Below are 22,125 nucleotides of genomic sequence, written 5' to 3'. Positions count from 1 at the left end.
TTATTTTCTATTTTCTAAGTCAAAAATTTGATTCCCAAATTGAAACTAAAAGTTACACCATTGAACTATATGTGGAATTTTAGCGGGATCATGTTTGACACCTTAAACGACATAAGCCCTTGTTATCCTGCTATCTTGGCATATTTGAAATGAAAGAAACCCTAGGGTGTCCAGAAATTCAAGGACTCTTCCGCCGGTTATCCTCACAGGCATCAAAATGGAAAAATGGGGAGAGTTTTTACTGTACCCTATACTGCAGGCAACAGTATAAAAGAGCTCCAAATGGGAGGTGGGAAATTGACGTTTGCCGGTGCGAAGCAGTTGAGTCTTCCCATGTCGGGGGACTAACCTTTTGTTTCTTCTAGGCCCAATATGGCTGTTTGTTCTTGTTTCCCTTCAATTTTGTGTACTTCTATTTAATTAGAGAACCTTTTAAAAAAATATGCCATAACATTTTAAGGGAGTGGTTACACACGACCATGCTAGAAAATTAGTCTCTCTCCTACTACCTCCATTTCAAGGAATAATGCGCACGCGTATTTCAAGACGAATTTTGACCATAAAAATTAAACGATAAAATTTTAATTATATTATATGTAATTAGCACCGTTGGATTCGTATTAAAACCCACTTTCTAATGATGCTAATTTCATACAAACAATCTTTATATATTTGATGTAATTTTTGATCAAACAAAAATCACATAAAACGAGGACGCCTTATTCTTTGAAACGGAGGTAGTATTGATGAAGTGTTTGTTAGGCAAGTGTCTTGGCAGTTGCACACACAAGCAAGCATACACTAAAAGGATAATCAAACCCCTTGGCCGTTGACCCTATCTCCTGCCGCACCTCGATCTCACTGTCTCTCTCTGGCAACTTGGCTGTGTAGAATTAGACGTGCGCGACAAATAAAGAGCAACTTGGCAAGCAGGCATACACTGCCTGTCACCGAATTCCTCATAAATTTTCACCAGCTGATTGGTCGCTTGTCTTGCAACTGGTGGAGACCATGCGATCAAGTTCTGAGTTTTGCAGCCGACATGCCACTTGCTACATTTCTTTGGTGACTAGTTTATCCAAGTCAACTGCATTGTGTGCATCGGTGTACACCTAGACGTGGGCTATCCTCCCATGGACCATGGTATGCATTGCCACTTCTTAGGGCATCTCCATCGCGGCGACCCATCCCGTGCCCACGCGTCCGGATGGGTCAAAATGGACAAAACCGTGGCTCAACGCGGTCACGCATCCAAATGCAGATGGCCACGGTGTTCGGGACGATCCAAACCTGGCCCAAATCTGGGTCGTATTTGCGTGGCCGCGCATGGCACGCGACGTCCTCGTATGTCCGCCTGGTCGCCTGCTCGCCTCCCTGGGCCTAGTCGTCAGTGGGAGGCGCACGTCCTAATAAATGTGGACTTGCAGGGATCTGTCCCTGTCCAGTCAACTTCCCCACTACATTCGACAGTTCCCCACGCACGTGCAACCCTAGCAACCACCACCATGGCCCCGAAGAGAGCTTTCGCTCCCGGCGCCAACGACGGCGAGGCGAGCAGCAGCCGTCGTCCTCCGCCGGCACTGTGGGCTGGGGGACACCGCGACGGTATGTTCATTGGAGAGGCCGCCCGCGTCGGCGCGGCATTGGCGCAACCCGCGCCACTGCTGGCGAAGCTGGAGGAGGAAGACGACCCGGAGATGCGCGCCACTCTGGCGCTGTCCAAGGCGGAGGACAAGGCCAGGTGGTCGCATCCCGCGGAGGTCATCCGCGCCTCCATGATGGAGGAGGAGGCCCGGCAGGCGGTCGAGGATGCCGAGGCCTGGGCGTTGCTCGACCAGGCCCGCCGGGAGGAGGAAGCGCGGCGGCGGCGCGAGGAGGCCAGGCTCCGGCGCGAGGAGGAGAGGGGCGAGGAGGCCAGGCGCCTGGCGGAGTAGGAGAGGCGCCAGGAGGCCAGGCGCCTCGTGTGGCAGGAGAGGCAGCTTCGCCTCAGGGAGGAGGCGGAGCTGCGGGCTGCTGCGGTGGAGCAGCGTGTGGCTCCGGACCCCACTCGGCCTGGGAAGAGGCCAAGTGGTCGTCGTGGCCGGAGTCCACAGCGCGGTCGAGCCACAACAGCGCCTCGCCGCCTGGGGACGTCGTCGACGCCCACGACGACGAGGCCCACAAGGACTAGGCGGCGCACCGGCGGCCACCTCGTCCTCCTCAAACCCTAGGATAGAGTTTTTTTAAGTTCAAAGCCCATATAGAGGGCTTTCTTTTGTAGTAATTTTGCCCAAAATAGGGCATATGTATAAATTTTCCCAAAATAGGGCATATGTTTAATGAAATATGGTTTAGGTTTAATTGTTTTCATTTTTTCCTTTTTTTTTATTGTATTTCACTTATGCGATGCGTCCGCGCGTTGTGCGCACTGCATGACCCAAACGAACCGACGGCCAGATCCGCCTGCCCGTGTGTCCGCGAGGTGAAGGCCCAAAACGAACGTCCGAGCGCGGCCGTTTGGGTCGCCGCGTTGGATATGCCCTTACAGCAGTACTAGTATGCAAAGCCATGTGCACCTCTCCCACATTCAACTTACCTGGCTTGTTGTCCAACAACCATCACAAGGGATGCCATAAAGACAAACATAGTGGTAGGTTAAAACTATTTTTGTGCTCCTTCATTCCATAATTATTGTTGTGGTCTAAAACTATGGACCACGACAAGAATTCTGGAATAGAACATGTGTTTTTGTTTTCCTTCGACAAAATCTATACAGCTAGCTAGCAAAACTGTCACCGAAAGCAGGGTTTGACTGATCTGAACATTTCTTCAGGCCTGTAGTGCACAGGCAGATCGTGCAATCCTGGAGGAGCGATTAGGCACGAGCGCGTGCAGGCCAGCTCCATTCCCAAGACTCAAGGCAGTTGATCTCCATTTTGCTTGGAGTCTTTTGTTACTTCTGAGTGGTGCCAACTTCGTACTGATGGAGTATTATCTCATGACCATGAGTGCTCTATTATTCTTCGTCGGCCAAAGATGTTTTAGGATATCCCCTTTTCGACCAGCATGCATGAGAATCCTTTTTCCTCTTTTATGTTCTAGTCTTAAAGGCGGCCGTTTCAGAATTATTTGTTCGTACTTTTGAAAGGAAAGTAGTTATTTTTTGTCTTATAAAGCAAGTGTTCCGTATTTCTTGTGTTAATGAGTGATCCTAGCTTGCTGAAAACGTTGAAGAAGAGGAGGACGAAGAGAACTAGCGCTGAAAGAGCAGGCACGTACTCAATCAGGATCCATCTTCTGCCCGACAGATCATTTCGATCGCGTCTGCGCGTGATCAGGGGGAAGTTCTCCTTGCAACTGACGCTTTGTGAAGCCGTGCGAGGTTGCTCAGTCCGTCGTGCTCGTGGCGACTTCGTGTGATGCTGCATGCATCCACTCAATCCACCACTATAGCTAGGCTAATATCCTCTCAATCCACCACTTGTTTGTCAGCCTAATTACCATCACGACCTGTCGTGATCGGGCTGCCGGAAAGTCCGAACTAGATTTTAATCGGTAGGACAGAAGAGAGTGACCCGGGACGGGAATAGTACGGCGCACGTTGCGTGAGCTGCCGTCACCTGACCTCAGCGACCTTAGGTTTATTTTTCGCTTCTCTTTTTGAGGATATAAATTTCGATTACCTGAGACTCATCATGTTTATTTCGTGATTGGGCGACCTCATTAGATGGGTCGCCGGTCGGGCTCGCTATCACAAAGGAGGACCAAAGGCCGGTCTCAACCAAGGCCACGTAACTAGAGGGAAGAGGTGATGCACCGATGAGATGACTCTCTAGACTCTGTAGTGTTAGGAATAATCTTGATTAGAGAAGTGTTGAGTCCATGGTGTCCAGCTATGCCGTGAGTAGTGCTAGGTGTTCTAGCCGGAGAAGTAATAGGAGATTGCATGCATACCGATATTCATTTCGGCTCATGAGTGCATATGAACTTGCTGTGTAAAAACATATTTCAAAATATAAAAAAATTAAAATAAAATTGCGCATGTACATCTAGACATTCTATGTCCGCACACAAGTTTTCGGGAAAAGGAACATTTTTTGTGTCCCATGTAAAAAAGAATTTTTTTTATGTTCTCACATGACTATTCACGGGACATTTTTTACACAGACCACATAAAATATTCATTTCCTCCAAAAACTTTTGTGAGAGTATAGAATGTCTGAATATACACGCGAAATTTTATCTTGGATTTTTTTGACATTTTAATTTTTTTCTGCATTTTGCATAATAAGTTCATATGCACCTATGTGCCAAAACACCACCCCCATTACATACCAGCAGATTCGTAGCTGGCGGATTCCTGGTCCTATATATGCATATACATTGTAAGAAGCAACACCGAGAAAATAGAAAAGAAATAAAGAGAGAAAATTAGATGGTGCAACACGTACAGTTGGCTAATACTCCCTCCGATCTCTTTTAATTGACTCGAATTTAGTACAACTTTTTTTTACGGGTAAAACCAGATCTTTATTGAACAATAGGGTTTACAAGGCGTTCCCGTTCGAGCTCCTGAAGAAAGACTTCAGGACCGGAACCGAACGATAATGAGGAGTGATGCTCCGTCCTGGCCAAGTTGGCAAGCATGTGACTAACCCTAACTTGTCCACGATCTACTTTTACAAAATTGCAATCACTACTATTACTTGCTAATCTCTTAATCTGGAAAACTAAATGGAGATAAGGAGAACGGTCCTGAGAATCATCTCTGACCATCGATACAAGCTGCGAGCAGTCAGTATCAATGACAATTGGTAGAGTACTATGTTGCAATTCCAAGTCTAGACCTACCGAGCAGGCCAACAGTTCAGCTTCCAAGGCTTCTCCGCAGCTCGGAACAAATTCAGACGCTGAAAAAATGACATCACCCTCTTCATCTCTTAGGACCATGCCCAGACCTGCGTTACCATCCTTAGCACGGAAGGATCCGTCAATCGTTAGTTTCACCCATCCGGCCGGGGGTTTTAGCCAAGGTTTATCCGGAGGGGACACTTTCACCAGGGCCCTTGGAGCTTGAGAAGAAGAGTAGATCAGAGGCAGTTTGCCTTTTAAAATTTGCTCCGTGGGCATGTCCTTGATCTCACGTAAGGTCCTTAAGTAGCTTTGCAAGAATCTTCTAGACCCCTCTGTAGGAGGAAGGGGTTTATCATGAGTAATCTCATTTCTTGCATACCAGTTCCGCCAAGCTACCAGCAAGGTACAGTCCACCATTTGACATGGAATTTTCAGCAAAAGTTCTCTGAACCAGTTCGGAGAGGTGAGTTGAAAGTCAGACTTTGTCGGAACTTGCCAACAATCCCACATTTGCTCCCAAAGACGATGAGCATGAGGGCATCAAACAAGTGCATGGATGGTATCTTCAATTTTCGAGCTGCAAATATTGCAGAGTCCTGTGACTTTCATATTACGTCTCCTTTTGTTATCTTCAGTGGCTAAGGCATTTGAGGCAACCTTCCAAGCAAATGTCTTCACCTTTGGGGGAACCGATGAGCTCCAAATTCTCTTCCAACAAGGATCCTCACCATATGGTCTAGAACTAGAAGTACCAACCATACATTCTTCGGGTAGTTCACTGAAAGCCAACTTATATGCCGATTTGACTGTAAATAGGCCAGACTTCTCCGGCTGCCAAGCAATAACATCTACAGACCAGTGTCTTGATGGTTTGATCTTTACAATAACATCAGCATCGATAGGATCAAAAGTTTCATGAACTAATGGAGTTTTCCAGCCACCCACTCCATCTAGTAACTCAGAGACACGACGAATCCGCTTATTCATTTTCCTTGTCAGAGTTTTTCCATACGAAGTACATGGGAGCCAGCTATCTTGCCACACCCTTATGCTCTCGCCGTTACCAACTCTCCAGATCAAGCCCTTCTTCAATAACTCCAGGCCATAAGAAATAGCTGACCAAGTCGAGGAAGGATTACCAGTAAAAACGGTGTCATACAAATTCCCATTCGGATAATAGCGAGCTTTCAAAACTCTTGCACACAGACTATCAGGAAAAATAAGCAATCTCCACGCTTGACGTGCCAGTAGAGCTTGGTTAAGAAGGCGCATATCTCTGAACCCCATTCCACCTTGCAATTTAGATCTTTTCATCGTATGCCAATTGTCCCAATGTTTTTTGCGTTTACCTCTTTCAACGCCCCACCAATAGTCACGAATAAGCTTTGTGAGATCATCGTAGACTGAGAATGGTAACTTGAACACCCCCATAACATAATTTGGGATTGCCTGTGCAATAGCTTTGATTAACACCTCGCGGGCACTTTGTGACAACATATCCCACGAGTCCATCAGGCGCTTACACAAGCGTGATTGAAGATTAACAAAGCGGCCTTTATGCATACGGCCTTGGGGGGTAGGCAAGCCTAGGTATTTGTCCTCAAACTCCTCATTCTCCACATGTAAAATAGCTCTGACCACCTCCTGGGTATTTTCCGGGCATGTTGCATTAAAGATAATAGAACACTTTGAATGATTTATTAGTTGTCCTGTACCATTAGCATAAGTATCAATTATTTGCTTGATTCTTGTAGCCTCTGTTTCGGCAGCAAGGAAAAACAACAATGTGTCATCCGCAAACAGAAGATGTGAAACCCCAGGTGCTCAGCGACACACCTTGATCGGGGTTATACCATTCTCCTCCACTTCTCTTCTAAGTAAGGCAGAAAGTCCGTCGGCTACAAACAAGAACAGAAACGGAGAGAGAGGATCTCCCTGCCGTAGCCCTCTGGTAGGAGAAAATGCTTCCAATAGGGTTCCGTTAAATTTGACTGAATACCTCACCGTGGTCACACATGCCATAATCCATTGTATCCACCGATGAGAAAACCCCATCTTATGCATAGTAGACTCCAAAAAGGGCCAATCCACTCTGTCGTAAGCCTTTGATAAATCCAGCTTATAAGCACAAAAAGCAAAATTAGGAGATACGCCATGTTCCATATAATGAAGGCATTCGAACGCCAAAAGAGCATTATCTGTAATCATCCGACCCGGAACAAAGGCACTCTAATTTTCTGAAATAATTGCACCCAATAATGGTCTCAATCTATTTACCAAACACTTTGACACCACCTTATAAAGAACGTTGCATAAGCCAATGGGCCTGTAATCCTTGAGTTCCATAGGATTGTCAATTTTTGGGATCAAGACAATTGACGTGTCATTAGTCCCTTCATTAGTCCCTTCAGGCATAAAACCAGTGGTAAAAAAATGCTTGACCGCCTTGATCACATTACCTCTCAATAGCTCCCAGTTGATTTAGTACAACTTTATACTAAATCTGAGTCAATTAAATAAAACCGGAGGGAGTACTACGAATACCCTCACAATCAAAAAGCAAAAAAACAACACCAATGACCACTGGCAAGGCTGAGCTGAACAGACAGCAAAAATATGAATGAAAAATAAGCTATTGTTCAGATTCAAAGAACTTGACTGACAAGTCAGATTTGAGAAAGAATATTTATGCACACTTTAGAGCTCCTTTGATTCATAGGATTGCCATAAGAATTATGTAGGATTTGGAAAAAAATTCTATACAAGTCATTTGATTTATAGGAATATATCCTATAGGAACTATTCCTATAGGAATCTTGTAGTGCAAATCCTATAGAAAAAAAAACATTAGCTCATACCTCATGGAAAAGTTTCTTTGCAACAATCAAAGACATAATATATTCCTATAGGGTTTAACTTAGCGTGACATTCCAATCCTACATTTTTTCATTCCTACATTCTTCCTATTCCTATGAATCAAATGAGCCCTTAGTCTCCTTTGACTATGCGTAGATACAGAAAAGTGGAATTAATGTCCAGGTTATCATATCTTATGACTTCAGTACAAGAATCATTTAATCATCAATCCTAAAGGTGGTGAACCATTACTATTAGCCAAAGGAGCGTCATGGCAATTCACAAGGTAAAAAGGTAAAAAGTAACACTGCAATAATATTGCCATTTTTGCAGGAAAAATAGGAAGTGTAAATGCAGCTGTATGTATGTTAGGGCGACCTGGTCATGTCAACATTGAAACATCGAGGGTAGTGTGTACCTGGCTATATAATTATTTGTTTTTTTGTAGTTACAAAGATTTGTCCCGAATATTTTACGAAAATAAGTATGTTCCAGGAGTATATTTTCTCGTATGGTTAAGGATTCTATTTTCCGCATTAAGTCCTTTTATGCAAGCTATTTTACTGTTTGCGTTGGTAATTATTTGGCTCCTTTTTACATTACGATTTTATCTACTTTTAGACACACGACGAGTAAACTCATTTTGTAGCTTAGGGTAGTAGTTCCATATCTTTTTTCCCATGACTCACTCGTTTGTACCTTTAATATTCCTATTAAGGAAAATGCAAGAAATCAGTGTGTGTTTTATTTCCACAGTAAAAAAAATACAAAAAGCAACCTACGTAGCAGTATTAGCACCCGTAACCTACCTAGAAGAAATACAACGTGTAGGCCGCAGCCGCCGATCAATCGCGAGCTAACTTAGCAGGAACCAGGAATCAGCACACGCGGTGGCAAACACAGCTAAGCTAGACGCGGGCAAAGTCATTACTCCCTTCGATTCATATTAATTGACTCTAATATAAATGTATTTAGACTTAGTTCTAGATACATCCATATTGAAGTCAATTAATATAAATCGGATGAAATACTAGATTAGCGACATGCAGGCATGCAGCGTACAACACGCGAGCCGTTTGCCGGTTTTTTTTTTTTTTTTTTTGAGAACATTTGCCGGTTTATTTAGTCCCACCTTGTTTAAATAGCTCTCTGGATCCAGCTTGTTATGGACGGGCTGAACGAAAAGTTAAAAGCCCGGGAAAGAACAATCACGCGAGCATATAAATGGGCCGCGCCAAAAAAGATAAAAGTCCAGCTGAGCGATTCTTCAGCGAAGCGGTAGCTAGGGGACGCGTGAGCGCTGGCGAGGAGGACCCATTCTCCGCTTTAAGCGCGGGAGTGAGCGTCGCTCCGCTTAAAGCCACATACGCTGGGCCAGGCCCGTTTATTCCTATCGCTGTTCGTTCTTTCTTTTTCGTGCCCCACACATTCAGCCATTCAGGGCATTGAGTTGTACAGTCTGCTTTAATTATCACAACTCTGAACAAACTTCAAATTGAAGAATTTTAAAACGAACAAACTTCAAATTAAAAAATGTTTAAATATGAAAAGCTCCAAATTTAAAAATGTTCAAACAAAAAATGTTCAAAATTTGAAAAAAAAATTGAAAAATAGTTCAAACTCGAAAAAATGTTCACATTAAAAACTGTTCAAAAATAAAATTGTTCAAAGCTAAAAACTGTTGAAGTTCAACAAATATTCAAATCTAAAAAAGTTTAAACTTGAAAATAGTTCAAATTCGAATAAGCTTAGAATTTAAAAAAGTTTACAAAAAAATAGACCTGCAAAACTAGATACTGAAGGGGAAACCAAAAAGAACCAAAAAAAACGGAAACAACTGAACGAAAAAATGAAGGGAATTCCCTGCACACTAATGGGCCGGCCCAGACCTACCTCCCTCTGAGAGGATAGGAGGATAGGTTTCGGTTTTCCTATACACCGATCTGGTCGGCGCGTACCGCGCGCCGCACCCCCCCCCCACCCCCCACCCCTCCCGCGCGGTACGGGCCGGCCCAGTTCCGGTGTTGGGCAAGTTGGCTGTTTTTTTTCTGAGTCATTTTTCTATTCTGTTTTTTTTCATTTCTGTTTTTTTTTCATTTCTATTTTTTCATTTCTGTTTCTTTTTTCGTTTTTATGATTTAATTTTCTAAATTTATATATATTTTTGAATGCAAAATGTTCTAACTAAAAAATTTCGAGAAAATTTCAAATTCGAAATTTGTTCAAGTATAAAATTGTTCAAATGCGAAAACTGTTCAAGTGTAAAAATTGTTCAAATTTGAAAACTGTTCAAGTATAAAAATTGTTCATATATAAAAAATAATAATTTTTTTGTAAAATATTTGTTCTAATTTAAATTTTATTCTAATTTAAAAAATTCCAATTTGAAAATTGTTCCAATCTGAAAAAATGTACAAATTTTGAAAATATTTAAATTTCTGAAAAAATTAAATAATTTTAAAAAATCAGGTCTAAAAAGAATCAGCTTTTGAAAAACGTAAAAAGGAAAATTAAACAGAAAAAACGAAAAAGCAAAAATAACAAAAATAACAAGAGTGGGAATGTGTTGGGCCGGCCCAACAACCCGCCTGGGGGGTGTGCGGCGCTTGGCCCGCGCCGACCAGGTCGGCGTACAGCACCCCCCATAGGTTTCGCCATGGGGTCCTCCTCCCAGAGCAGCGTATCTCACAGTCTGCACTTTTGGGCTGTGTTTTCGCAGTTTAAGCTCTCTAGTCTATCTGGCCGATCAACCGGTCCAAACGTCCACTCTAGCCGAGGAGATGGATTTTCTTTTCCATTTTCCGAGGAGAGATGGGCTGCGTCTTGTTCGGTCTGTGTTTCGACGGAAAAAGTAACAACAAAATATATATAGATGACAAACGCACACAGGTATACGGGAACTCTGTATTTTATTGCCCATTGTATTGAATACAAAGTACATGTTACATGCTCCCATAGGAGTTTGCCTATTTTGTCTTCCGCGAAAATGATTAAGGAGATCTGACTGAAGAGATTGCGTGTAGTCCGCTGATTCCCGGCGTTTTTGCAAAGCCACCGGTTAATTACATCCGCAGGATCAAGCCTACGGAATACCTCCGATTAGGCTGCGTCATGGTCGTCGTCGTTGAAATAATCATTATGAGAAGGGGTGCCTTTGTTACAGCGAAACACGGTCACGTATGCTATCGCGACGTGCTTAGTTGAGAGTGAGATTTATTTGGTGAAGAGGATGACTTTCGCCTCGTCGGTGCCTAGTCATATGGCCCTGACTTCGCCAAAATATGTTGCTTTTGCCTCGTCGGTGCCCAGCAACTGTGTGACAATCTCATCAAAACTAAGACGTGTTGATGGCATAGTGATCGACGCTCGTCGTCACTTGGCCATGGTATAGCCTAGCCTCGTCGGCACTAGACATGAGATGGGTATGATGATTTGGCCATTCTCTCATAGAGATTGGGCCGTAGATCTGAGCTAGACAATTGATGTAGCATGTCTTTACTCGTTTCAGCAACCTCGCTCCTTAACCATGAACAAGATTGTATATCGCCGACATAGATGAATCAGTCGAGCGATGGCATTGCAGATGTAAAAACTGAATCTAGCATTCCCATGTGGATGATCTAGAACAGCTAGCACGGTTGATGATTTTAATTCCACATGGCCGATGTTGGTGGTGCGGTCGAGCCATGGTTGATGATCTTGTAAACTTCGCATGGCCGACTTTGATAAGGCGGTCGAGCCATGTTTGTAAACAGTAGCATAGGGACCGCATGATCGACATTGATGAAGCAGTCGAACCATGATGTTTATACCGATCCACACAGCCGATCTTCATGAAGCAATCACGCCATGGTTGTGTATGTATGAATTGACTCTCTAGATTCCATCTTGGATCATCTAAAAAAGTAGACATCCATTGATTGGTTTTATCCTTCCTTTGTCAAGACAAGATCGTTAAAACAATCTGATCTAGTTTCTTACCATGAAGACCATGAAGACGAGGCGCTAGTTGGAGCAGCATGTGGATGGAGCGTAGCGTTCGTCGATATAAGTACGATCTTAGCCTGCTCATGTCTATTATGTGGAGAAGAGTCTATGCATGGCGTTGTTGATGCGCTCAGAATTTATGCTGGGAGCACCGCAGCCTGCCGGCCGTGCGATCGTGTGCGTCCTTCCTCTTTTTTTTGGCGGCCGAGCGATAGTATGCCCTTATATAGGCTGAAGCTGGCTTGTAAATCACCTCCGCTCGGTTCAACCGCGTGGCCGTTTAAATTGTGCTTATCTTCGCATGGCTGGCCGCCGACGCAATCCATGATGTCATCCGTATATCTAGCAACGTACATGTCGCGAAGACCGGCCCGAATGTACGCAAAAAATGTCAAGCCGTGTGCAAGCTAATGGCTCGATCGCGTGTATGTATTCCTCCTGCATGGAAGCTAACGACTATAGTAGTAGTCCAATCTCTGCTACATTGAGCTGAATATTATAAGATTGCATGCATCGAATCCGATCAATGTGGTGCTCTAAATTTAACTAGCTAGCTAGCTCATTTGCAGTTTCAATCTGTCTCAAGATTATATTTCTCCAACAGGTTGTTTAAATTGGAATCCGTTTGTACCGTCATGATGTAGACAACGCCGTCTACAAAATGAGTCCAAAATGAAATATATAATATTTTATAAATATTTTGCATCTCATGGCGCCCACATGTCATAGACAAAGCTTGTACTAATTTATATTTAAATTATATCATACGAAATTTTTGGTACAAAAATTCACCAAACAACCCCCCCCCCCCGCCGAGTGTAGTGCGTGGAGCGAAGCAGCCGGGCTATACTCGGGGGAAAAGAAACTGAGCTAGGGCATAAGACCCTTTTTAGCAGCTTTGCAGGAGCGCACATATAAAATCATTGTGGCATATGCGCAAGTACGTTGTCTACCAAAATATGTCCAACATATAGTAGTCTACGACATTCATCTGCCAAGGTGAGTTGAGAAATTTAATGATCAGGCCATATGGAGCCTGACCTGACCAAGAGCTAAATTGTAGCGTAAGTTCATGCCACAGTTTGAACTTGATAGGTGGAGATTATGATGATCTATGGCGAAAAACTCGTACCATAAATGTCAATGAAAATATGTGAAACATAATATTTCTTGCAAAAGTGCATATCCATGCTATTTGTTAATAAACACCCATAAGAGCAAATACACTTACAATGGAATACCTCAAAATACTCATGCCACATATGTTAAAAGAGACCTCTCAGTGTGATTCATATTCCTCGCGGCCAAGTTCCACCGGGCGTGCCATTTTGTTTCGACTAAAAAAAACTTAGTGAAAGCTTTCCCTAGATGTGTAGGGATTTTTACTAGATGTGTACGCGAGAGTACACGTATTGCGGGCGTGCCATCTTGCTTACTGAAAACAAGAAATGAAAATAAAGTAGGCAAATAAAGACAAAACACCATATACGGAAACACAACATTTTTTATTCATAACATTGCATTGTACAAATATATTGCATGTTCCGATAGGATTAAATCTTCTTTGTCTTCTCCATTGCGCTCGTGAAGGTATCTGACACAGCAGATTGCGTAGTTCATAGATTCCCGGCGCTTTTGCAAAGCTGCCGGTTAATTACATCCATAGGATTGAGCCTACGGAAAACCTCCGATTAAGTTGCGCTGATGGTCGTAGTCGTTTATGTAGATATGAGAAGGATGTGGCTTTGTTCTGCCAAAACACTATCACGCATGCCATCGCGACGTGCATAATTAAGAATGAGATTTATTGATGAAAAGGGTGACTTTCGCCTCGTCGGTGCCGAGTCATATGGCCCTGACTTCATCAAAACGTGTTGCTTTTGCCTCGTCGGTGCCCAGCAACGGTGTGACTTTTCTCATCAAAATTACAATGTGTTGATGACATAGTGATCGAGCTTCGTCGTCACTTGGCCAGAATTTAGCCTAGCCTTATCGGCATAGACATATGGTGGGTATGGTAATTCTCAGCCGTTTTCTTATGGAGATTGGGCCGATCCGAGCTAGACAATTGATGGGGCATGTCTTCGCTCGTTGTTCCAACCAAGGTCCTTCACCAGGAACAAGGTTGTACACCTCCGACATAGATAGGACAGTCGAGTGATGTTGTTGCGAAGCCAAAACTGATTCCAGCATCCGATGTAGATGAACTAGAACAGCTAGCACGGTTGATGATTTTAATTCCACATGGCCGACGTTGGTGGTGCAGTCGAGCCATGGTTGATGATCTTGTAAACTTCGCATGGCCGACTTTGATAAGGCGGTCGAGCCATGGTTGCAAACAGTAGCGTAGGGACCGCATGATCGATATTGATGGAGCAGTCGAACCATGGTGTTAACACCGATCCACACGGCCGACCTTGATGAAGCAGTCGTGCCATGGATAATTCTTGTAGACTCCGCATAGCCGACATTGATGGGACGGTCGTTGCCATGATTTTAATATCGATCCACATGGCCGACGACATTGATGAAGCGGTCATGCCATGGTTTGAACACCGATACGCATAGCCGACTTTGATGAAGCAGTCGTGCCATGGTTGTAAAGACGTGTAGTCGCTTCTAGCACCCTTCGTGGATGGTCTAGAAGAACTATGATCTTTCTCCATTAAATCAAGATAAGCGATGCAATCTGGTTTTATAATTTCTCACCTCCGATAGAAAACACCGCGGCTCATGTGTATATTGATCTGATGATGTGTAGAGGGAATTTGTGCAGGCCTGGCCATCATAGTTGTGTGTCGAGTGCCGCAGCCTCCCGGCTGTACGGGTGTATCTGTCCTCCTTTTTCTCCCCTGGCGGCCGAGCGACGGCATGCCTTGTATAGGCCAACGTCGTGTGGTTCAAGTCAGTTCAAAACGCGTGGTTGTTTAAATCTGAGTCTATCTCTTCCAGACGTTGCGTCATCCGTGAGGTCAGCCGTATAATATACGGATAGATTGGCGCAAGACACCTGATCTCGTCCTTGTTTATTCCATTTAGTGTGAAACTACCACGTAACATGATTTTGTTTCTGCATGGGCACGTGAAGCTACCAGACTACCACGATTCTTTAATTGGTATATGCATGTAGCTGATCGATGTGCATGGTACTCAAGGAACTAGCTAGCTAGCTTATTCGAACTAACACATTTCAAATAACTCAACGACCATACTACTTGAGCCGTTAACCAAAATTGCAATATGTTGCCATGGTAACTTAGACGATGAACTCTATGAAAAGTTCAATATCTTTCATAAATATTGGTCATACTGTGGGGCCCACACTTCATAGACACAAGCTGTCTTAATCTATACTTATGAATTTTTGGTACAAAAATTCATCAAACAGTCTGATTTAGTATATGTTTTTCTTTTATCTAAAAAAACTATGTTTTTTCTATTTCCATCTTTTATTTTTAATTAGGAATCGATTTGGTCTTCATAATATAATGCCTACTTCTCATCCCTAAAATCCATAAAAAATATATTTGTTACATGAATTTAAAAGATTTTAATAAATCCCAAAAATTAATTTCTAGGGTTTTGATAAATACTACTGTTCTGTTCGGGAAATCCAAATGTGCAATTAAGACCAAATAAGATCAGATAGAATATTCCCCACACGTGTTTATTAGTTTAAACATGTTTGAAGAGCTAATTTTGAAAGGTCCCAAATTCAAATGAGTTAAAATCCAAAATTCCCCAACAAAAATTCATATTATTTTGATAAAGGTTGAGAGAAAATTAAACAAGCCTCGGAATTTGTTTCCTAGAAATTCAACACAATCAAAGCAAATCAATCAACTTATTTAGTTAATTAAACATTCCAAAATTCTAGAAAAGTTGGGATGTTACACCAACACGACCAAAAGGTGACAAAACAACTTTCTGGTACTCCTACACGCAAGATATGCATGACACCCTATACCATAGAATACTCATTCATGTAATTTTAGGAATTCAAAAGGATGGTAGGAAAACTGAAAGTTTCGCCCCCATCGCTATGACTTGCATCATTCGACTTCTTTTGTCTCTCCATTTCTTCTTCTTCAGATTTCTGAATCCACTTGACTTCTAGCTGTGACGCCTGATTCAACATTTCCGTGGCATCACTATGCAGGTTTAGCCTTGTTAGGGCTACTGACTGCATGTACAAACCTGTGGGACAATCCGGAAAGGTAGCCTGTGCTTGCATCGCGTCCCGGAGGGCAGCAGCAGATTGGTCAGAGTCAGACATAAGGTAGCAAAGCTACGTCTGGCAAAGACAGTTACTGACGGGATTACCATAACACCAATTAACTGTAAAGCAATACAGACAATGAACGAATCTGCTTTATTACAGTGACTTTATTGTACAATACAATACTGAATAGCTCCGTAGTAAAGATAATACCTGGGTATAGTTATCTATGGCTGCCTCAAAATCTTCGTCCCGAAATGCAATATCACCCCTTTTCTTTATGTTCAGGGTATCTTGTATACCTTGTGTCCATTCTTGGAAAGATAGCTGCAGCATAGGGGCTGATGAACACACATGAACACAAAATCATGGAGGCTGATGAACATACAGGAACCCAAAAACAGAGGTGGAACTAGAATGCGTTGTCTCCAGTTACCTCATTACCAGCCCTTTCATCATCTTTGTAGTGCTTCAAGACTAGAATCTGATGGATGGCAGTTAGGTCCATCTGGGAGCAAGCTTCTCCCATGTCAGTGGTTGAAATCTGGTGCATTTTCATGTGAGTGGTTTTGAATTTTGATAGCAGTGTGGTTTAACATCCTTTTTGTATTCTAAATACAGATATTAAAAATCAATATTATGTACTAATGAAGGGGATATGATGTGGGCGAAATTATAGGGAGATTTTGTCCAAGCAGACTCTACTTTGCCCTTCTTTACTATGTAGTATGTACCATTAAAAATGCATTTTTGCCGGGACATAGCGTTATTTTCATATTCTTTGCTCAGACACACTAAAGTCAACAAATAGTAATTTCTGAAATTTTTCGGGGAGAAAAACTTAGAATACCCAAACTGCCCCTTGCCGCTTACTCATCTTCTTCCCAATGTGTGAGAGACTGTCGTGCTCTTTTCACGGACGTGTTCTTGGCAACGAGCTCTACTTGCAAACTATTTAGAGTCACAAGACTAGATAGATGAATCTTTGAACTTTCAATAAATGAGGCTGTGTGCATCAATTGATGCAGGGCCGGGGGTATGTTCCCCATTTCAAAAAAAGAGACTAGATAGATCTGACAGTAATCTTGCTTGAACAGATGCCGTCACCTCTTGTCAATTGATTGCACGATTCGCCTCTTTGTGCACAAAACTTCCCCTCCTATTGCCCTATTGGAACACCTTGTCCTCTGGCTCAGTGAGTCAGTGACCTCTTTGGACGAGCATAACCTCTGCCTCGTTCAAGCAGAGGAGCTCTAGAGTCTAGACCCCATGAATTCTATATGAGCTCAGACTCAAGGCGGTTCAGGGTCTCGCCTGTTCGACCCCATAGCACCACCAGTGGGGACTCGGGGTGGTGTGTCATACTGATAGGTGGGGAGGGCACAACTGACATTTGTGTGTTATTATTGATAGTTTCATTAATATTAGTTGCAGTGTGTCTGAGCGAACAATGTGCAAAGAACAGTGTGCCACAGCAAAAGCGTGATTTTATAATGGTATCCAGCAAAGAAGGGAAAAGGGCGTGCTGTGGCAAACTCCCCAATAATAAAACCAGATGAAATGCCTATTCACACAAATTAAGAAAATGGAAAGAGCTAGCAGATACATATTGTATGCATTAACATAAAGTTATCAGCCTGGTCCATCTCAAAGAAAAAAAAAGAGTTATCAACCTGGTATATCTCTGACATTCCTTGAAGCATCTTCATAACTTTGGTTGTCGTTGGCCTTCTGGCTCGCTCAGGATTCACACACAATAGACCTATCTGAATGCATCTTTTTATTTGTTGACAGTCTACTTCTAGCGATGTAGAACCAGGTGCTTTCCCCAATGCATTTCTCCATTTATTAAGGGTCTATAAAATTGAAACATGAATTCAGAATGTTATTTACCAGCAAAAAAAAATTCTGAATGTTATCAGCACGCAAAGATAAAGCGTAGCATGCTCTACGAAATGAATTAAACATTCAAAGTTGGATCATAATACACTTACAAGCTCAATAAATTCCTCAGAGGAAGTTTCAGTAAGTCCTGGGTAGTCCCGGTCTCCTCTTATTACTTCCATGATTATTACTCCCAAACTGAATATGTCTGACTTGGTCGTGACTATACCTCCATGGAGGCACTACAAGAAAAACGACATGTAGAGACATCTAATTTAGCTACTAGAGACGCTAAATTCCATCTCTACATGGTTGTAAGGACGCTACTATAAAGCGTCATAGAAGCGTCTTCTTATGCACCGTCTCAAATACCTTAAAGACGCACATGTTAGCGTCCCAAAAATAAAGAGAGACGTTTTTAAAAGCGTGTTTATGCTACTAGAGGCCTTTTCTAGATCCCTAACATATCATCTCTACCAAAACTGAGTCAGTTTATTGCATCCTTGAATAGATACTATTTTGTGTTATATATAAATCAACTTATTCTTAAAATATTGTGCAAATTTTGCAGCGGTGCATATCATATGATGGAAACCAAATTCCAGCCATCACAAAACAAAATAAAACATTACAAAACTCAAAACATCAATTATATTATTTGATGGTAATTCAAGAACATTACAATTGAAACGTACATCTTACAAATATTGGCATACATGGCTGAACAAGTCCCTATAATTTCCGTAGTAGTTTTCTAGCTAATGTGAATTTATTTACTCTCTCCGATCATAATAAGTGTCGGGCATCTTCTCTCTTGTTAGCTTCTTCTGCAAACTTGGATGCTCTCCATGCTGTGCCGCTTGAAAAATTAACCCAAAGTAAAATCTGCAGAGAAGCAACTACACGGCCATAAAACAGTTGGTAAACTATTAAAAATTTGACATCAATTTAATATGCTTATGAGCAGTTGAGCACAGAGTAAATACCTTGCGAAGCTGCAGAAATTTATCCTAGAGTTACAGTCCCATTGGAGACATATACACAAATGTACTAGATGAGTTCAGCAGATCTTATCCTGTTCGTAGACAAATAACTATGTATCAGATCGAGGAAGCTTAGTGCATTTGAATAATCACATAATAATTACCTTGTGAAGCTGTGCTGCATAAAATCATCTTAGAGTTACAGTCCGATTGAAGACATATACACATATCTACTGCATGAGCTCAGTAGATCTGGTCATGTTCTTAGATAAATAACCATGTTTCAGATGGAGGAAGCTTAGTGCATTGAAACTATATCCAAAAATAGAAGTTACGTTATGATACGATCCAATTGATGCCTTCCGCAGTGAATAGCACCTCCGGGTGTTGGCTTGTTTATTATCTTCTGTACGAAAACTACAACGACATCTACCCTGTACGCAAATATGAGCAGCAAAAACATAATTGCAGAGAAAGGTTTCAAAAATCTTAGGGAATAGGCGGAAGAGATACCTAATTGCAGAGAGGAATGAGGAGTCCAGCGGCAAGGAACACTTGATCGATTAGAACATCGATGAACAGGTAATCTAGTACAGCCAAATTCAACGTTGACCCAGCACCAGATGGTCCTTGGAATCGTACGTCGTCGCATGTGTCTCGGGAGAGACAAAGAATTAGCAATCCTCTTAATCGCTCGCCCTCGCATGGTTCTCGGGAGAGACAAAGAAGGTCGAGGGGAGAGTTCACCCTAGAGGAGTACCAAGATCGGAACTGGTGGCGGCGACCCTAGGTTTTACTTGCGCTGGGAATATAACAACTTCCGACTTGGTGTGGGAAGTAGTAAACCTGGGCGAGTTTTTTTACTAATGTGTAAACCTAGAGACTTGGGACGTACAGTGCTGCGTCTCAACAAACGTCTCAACACATGCCTTGATTACGGATGTAGGGACGAACATAAAAGCGTCAAATAACAAGCGTCTTTACATGACTCTTTTGTTGTAGTGAGGTATTCTGGTGCCATGTAACCGCTGCATCACATTTGAGCTTCGAAAGTTTTAAAGAGACTATAAACCAGACACAATTTCACAATCACTAAAAAGGTGATGGATCATAAAATTTCATTTAACTCACAGTGTCCCATCACGACTTGAAGTGCAAATAGTTTGTTGTTGATCGAGGAGTTTTGACAGACCGAAGTCTGTAAGTTTCGGCAACATATCATCGTCGAGCAATATGTTGGCAGGTTTTAGGTCCAAATGAAGGACAGGAGTATCAGTTTCCGCATGAAGATAATATAAACCATAACAAATCCCCTCAATTATTTCGTAGCGTGTGGGCCAATCAAGTCCAGAAGATTCATCTGCACTCATGACCAAACAAATGACATAGGTTATACAAAAATCTGTTATTGTTATGCTCTAGATAAAATATGAAAGGGCTACAAACATCAAATGTACATTCCCCTTTGGCAAGACTGGCAACTTGTAACACCCATAGTATATGTGTTACAAAATACTGTTATTTCGCAGCAGTGCCCAAATCCGCAGACAATCTCAAAGCAAGACGGAAAAGGATATAGAGAATCAAGACATGACCGATGTGAAGTTGTCGTACCTGAAAGATATTGATCAAGGCTTCCATTTGGATAATACTCCAAGCAAAGCAGCCTTTCTGACATCTCGGCAAAAACGTATTTCCCATTGTGCTTTACACAAACATTCTGTGTTTCGTAGCAGTAGCCTAAAAGGCGCACAATATTTGGGTGCTTAAGCTTCATAAAATGGTACACCTCATTTGTGAACTGCTTCTCAAAGCCCGGCAATGATCGCTCAAGCTTCTTCACAGCAATTGCTTCTCCATTACGTAGTTCCCCCTGTTTATAATACCTTATTAATATGGATATGGATCTTCGGATACAATTCACATATATTTGAACGTGAAAAAGATATTGTTCAATCTTACCTTATAGACAACACCTGAACCGCCTCTACCAAGCACACGCTCATCAGAGAAGCTATTTGTGATCTTTTTCAAATATTTAAATGGCAGTTTGTGCGGTTCAGAACTCTGGTCGTGTAACATACTCTCCAGGTTTTCATATTTGCTAGCTTTGCTGCCCATTTTATACTTTCTGATTGCACAAACACTTCCGCCTGGGAGGAAAAAAATTGTTTGCCTTCCACACAGACACAGCCTGTAGTCCCTTTAAAAAGTCATGGTGTGTGGGTGATTTCCCCAAACCAAAATCACACATCTGTAAGTGGGAACACGGATGAATTATGCGACACTAGTTGACAAATTTTGCCTGGATGAATACTACTCCCACCGATCGAATTTGAACTAAAACCACGACACATATTATGGAGCGAAGGGATTAGTAATTATTATCAAAACCAATGGGCCACAACAACAAAAATCTAGTACCTTTTCAACTCACTTCTAGTTTGCATGACTAACTTGTGCCTTTGTTCAACATAAAACTTTCATGTTGTATATCTAGCAGCAGCAGCAGTCGTAGTAAAAGGGGATACATTTTTTTTCCGGGTAGTTTGTTCGTTCTCCCCAAAAGAGATAGAACAGAAACCAAATTAATCTATACATACATCAAGAACTGTACCTAATTTAGTCTTCACTAATCCCTGAAACATCATGCAAACTTAGTAGTGGATAGCTCGATATAGACACATCAATCACAAACACCCAGCAGATTAATCTGAAGAACTGATGCAGAGAGCTAAGAAAGTCGATGAACAAGCAGACGATACATAACTTCGAGGTCTCAGGAATCAAGCCGGAAATTCATGCGACATGCATAAGCAGGGGAGCCCTGCTCGGAAATTCCAAAAGGACTTAGACAGGATGGCGAATTTACCTAGAGAAGAAGTGCAGGCATCTAGCGCTGTGCGGCACTCCGGGTTAGCTGCAACTGCAAATGAAACCAACGAGAAAGAGACGAGCCAGTCCCAGTGACTGATGAAGCAAACGCAAAATCAAGGAGCGAGGGGAGGGGAAATCGGGATTTAGGAGCTCTTGCTCGTTGACTGATGCGCGTGCTTGCTTTTGGGTTTGGGTTGGTACCGTGGGCTGTTGTTGCCTGTTGCGAGTTGCGGCGGCAATTCTGTGGTTTACTCTGCTGCTTAGGGGCGTCTTCGTAATTTTGCGTGTCGGCTCGTCGACAGGAAGGGCGTCCCTTCCGGTGGCGGCCGCGCGAGCAGGCAATGGCCACCGGCCACCGCTGCCTCCTTCTCCAATCTCCACTGCCGACCTGGATTCTCCAGCACCGCCACCTCCTCCCAGACCTGCCTATTGTAGCTCTCTGCCGCGTCGGTTTGGGCGACCAGTGCTGGATCCGAGCCGCCGCCA

At 42.7% G+C, this 22,125-nt stretch overlaps 1 pseudogene; it reads right to left on the bottom strand.

Moving 5' to 3' along the window:
- Positions 1–15,491: 15,491 nt before the first annotated feature.
- On the bottom strand, positions 15,492–21,827 carry LOC124656905 (annotated as a pseudogene).
- Positions 21,828–22,125: the final 298 nt, after the last annotated feature.

This window comes from Lolium rigidum, chromosome 5, assembly GCF_022539505.1.
Source record: "Lolium rigidum isolate FL_2022 chromosome 5, APGP_CSIRO_Lrig_0.1, whole genome shotgun sequence".
Classification (NCBI taxonomy): domain Eukaryota; kingdom Viridiplantae; phylum Streptophyta; class Magnoliopsida; order Poales; family Poaceae; genus Lolium; species Lolium rigidum.
This window is presented reverse-complemented; position numbering and strand designations above follow the sequence as displayed.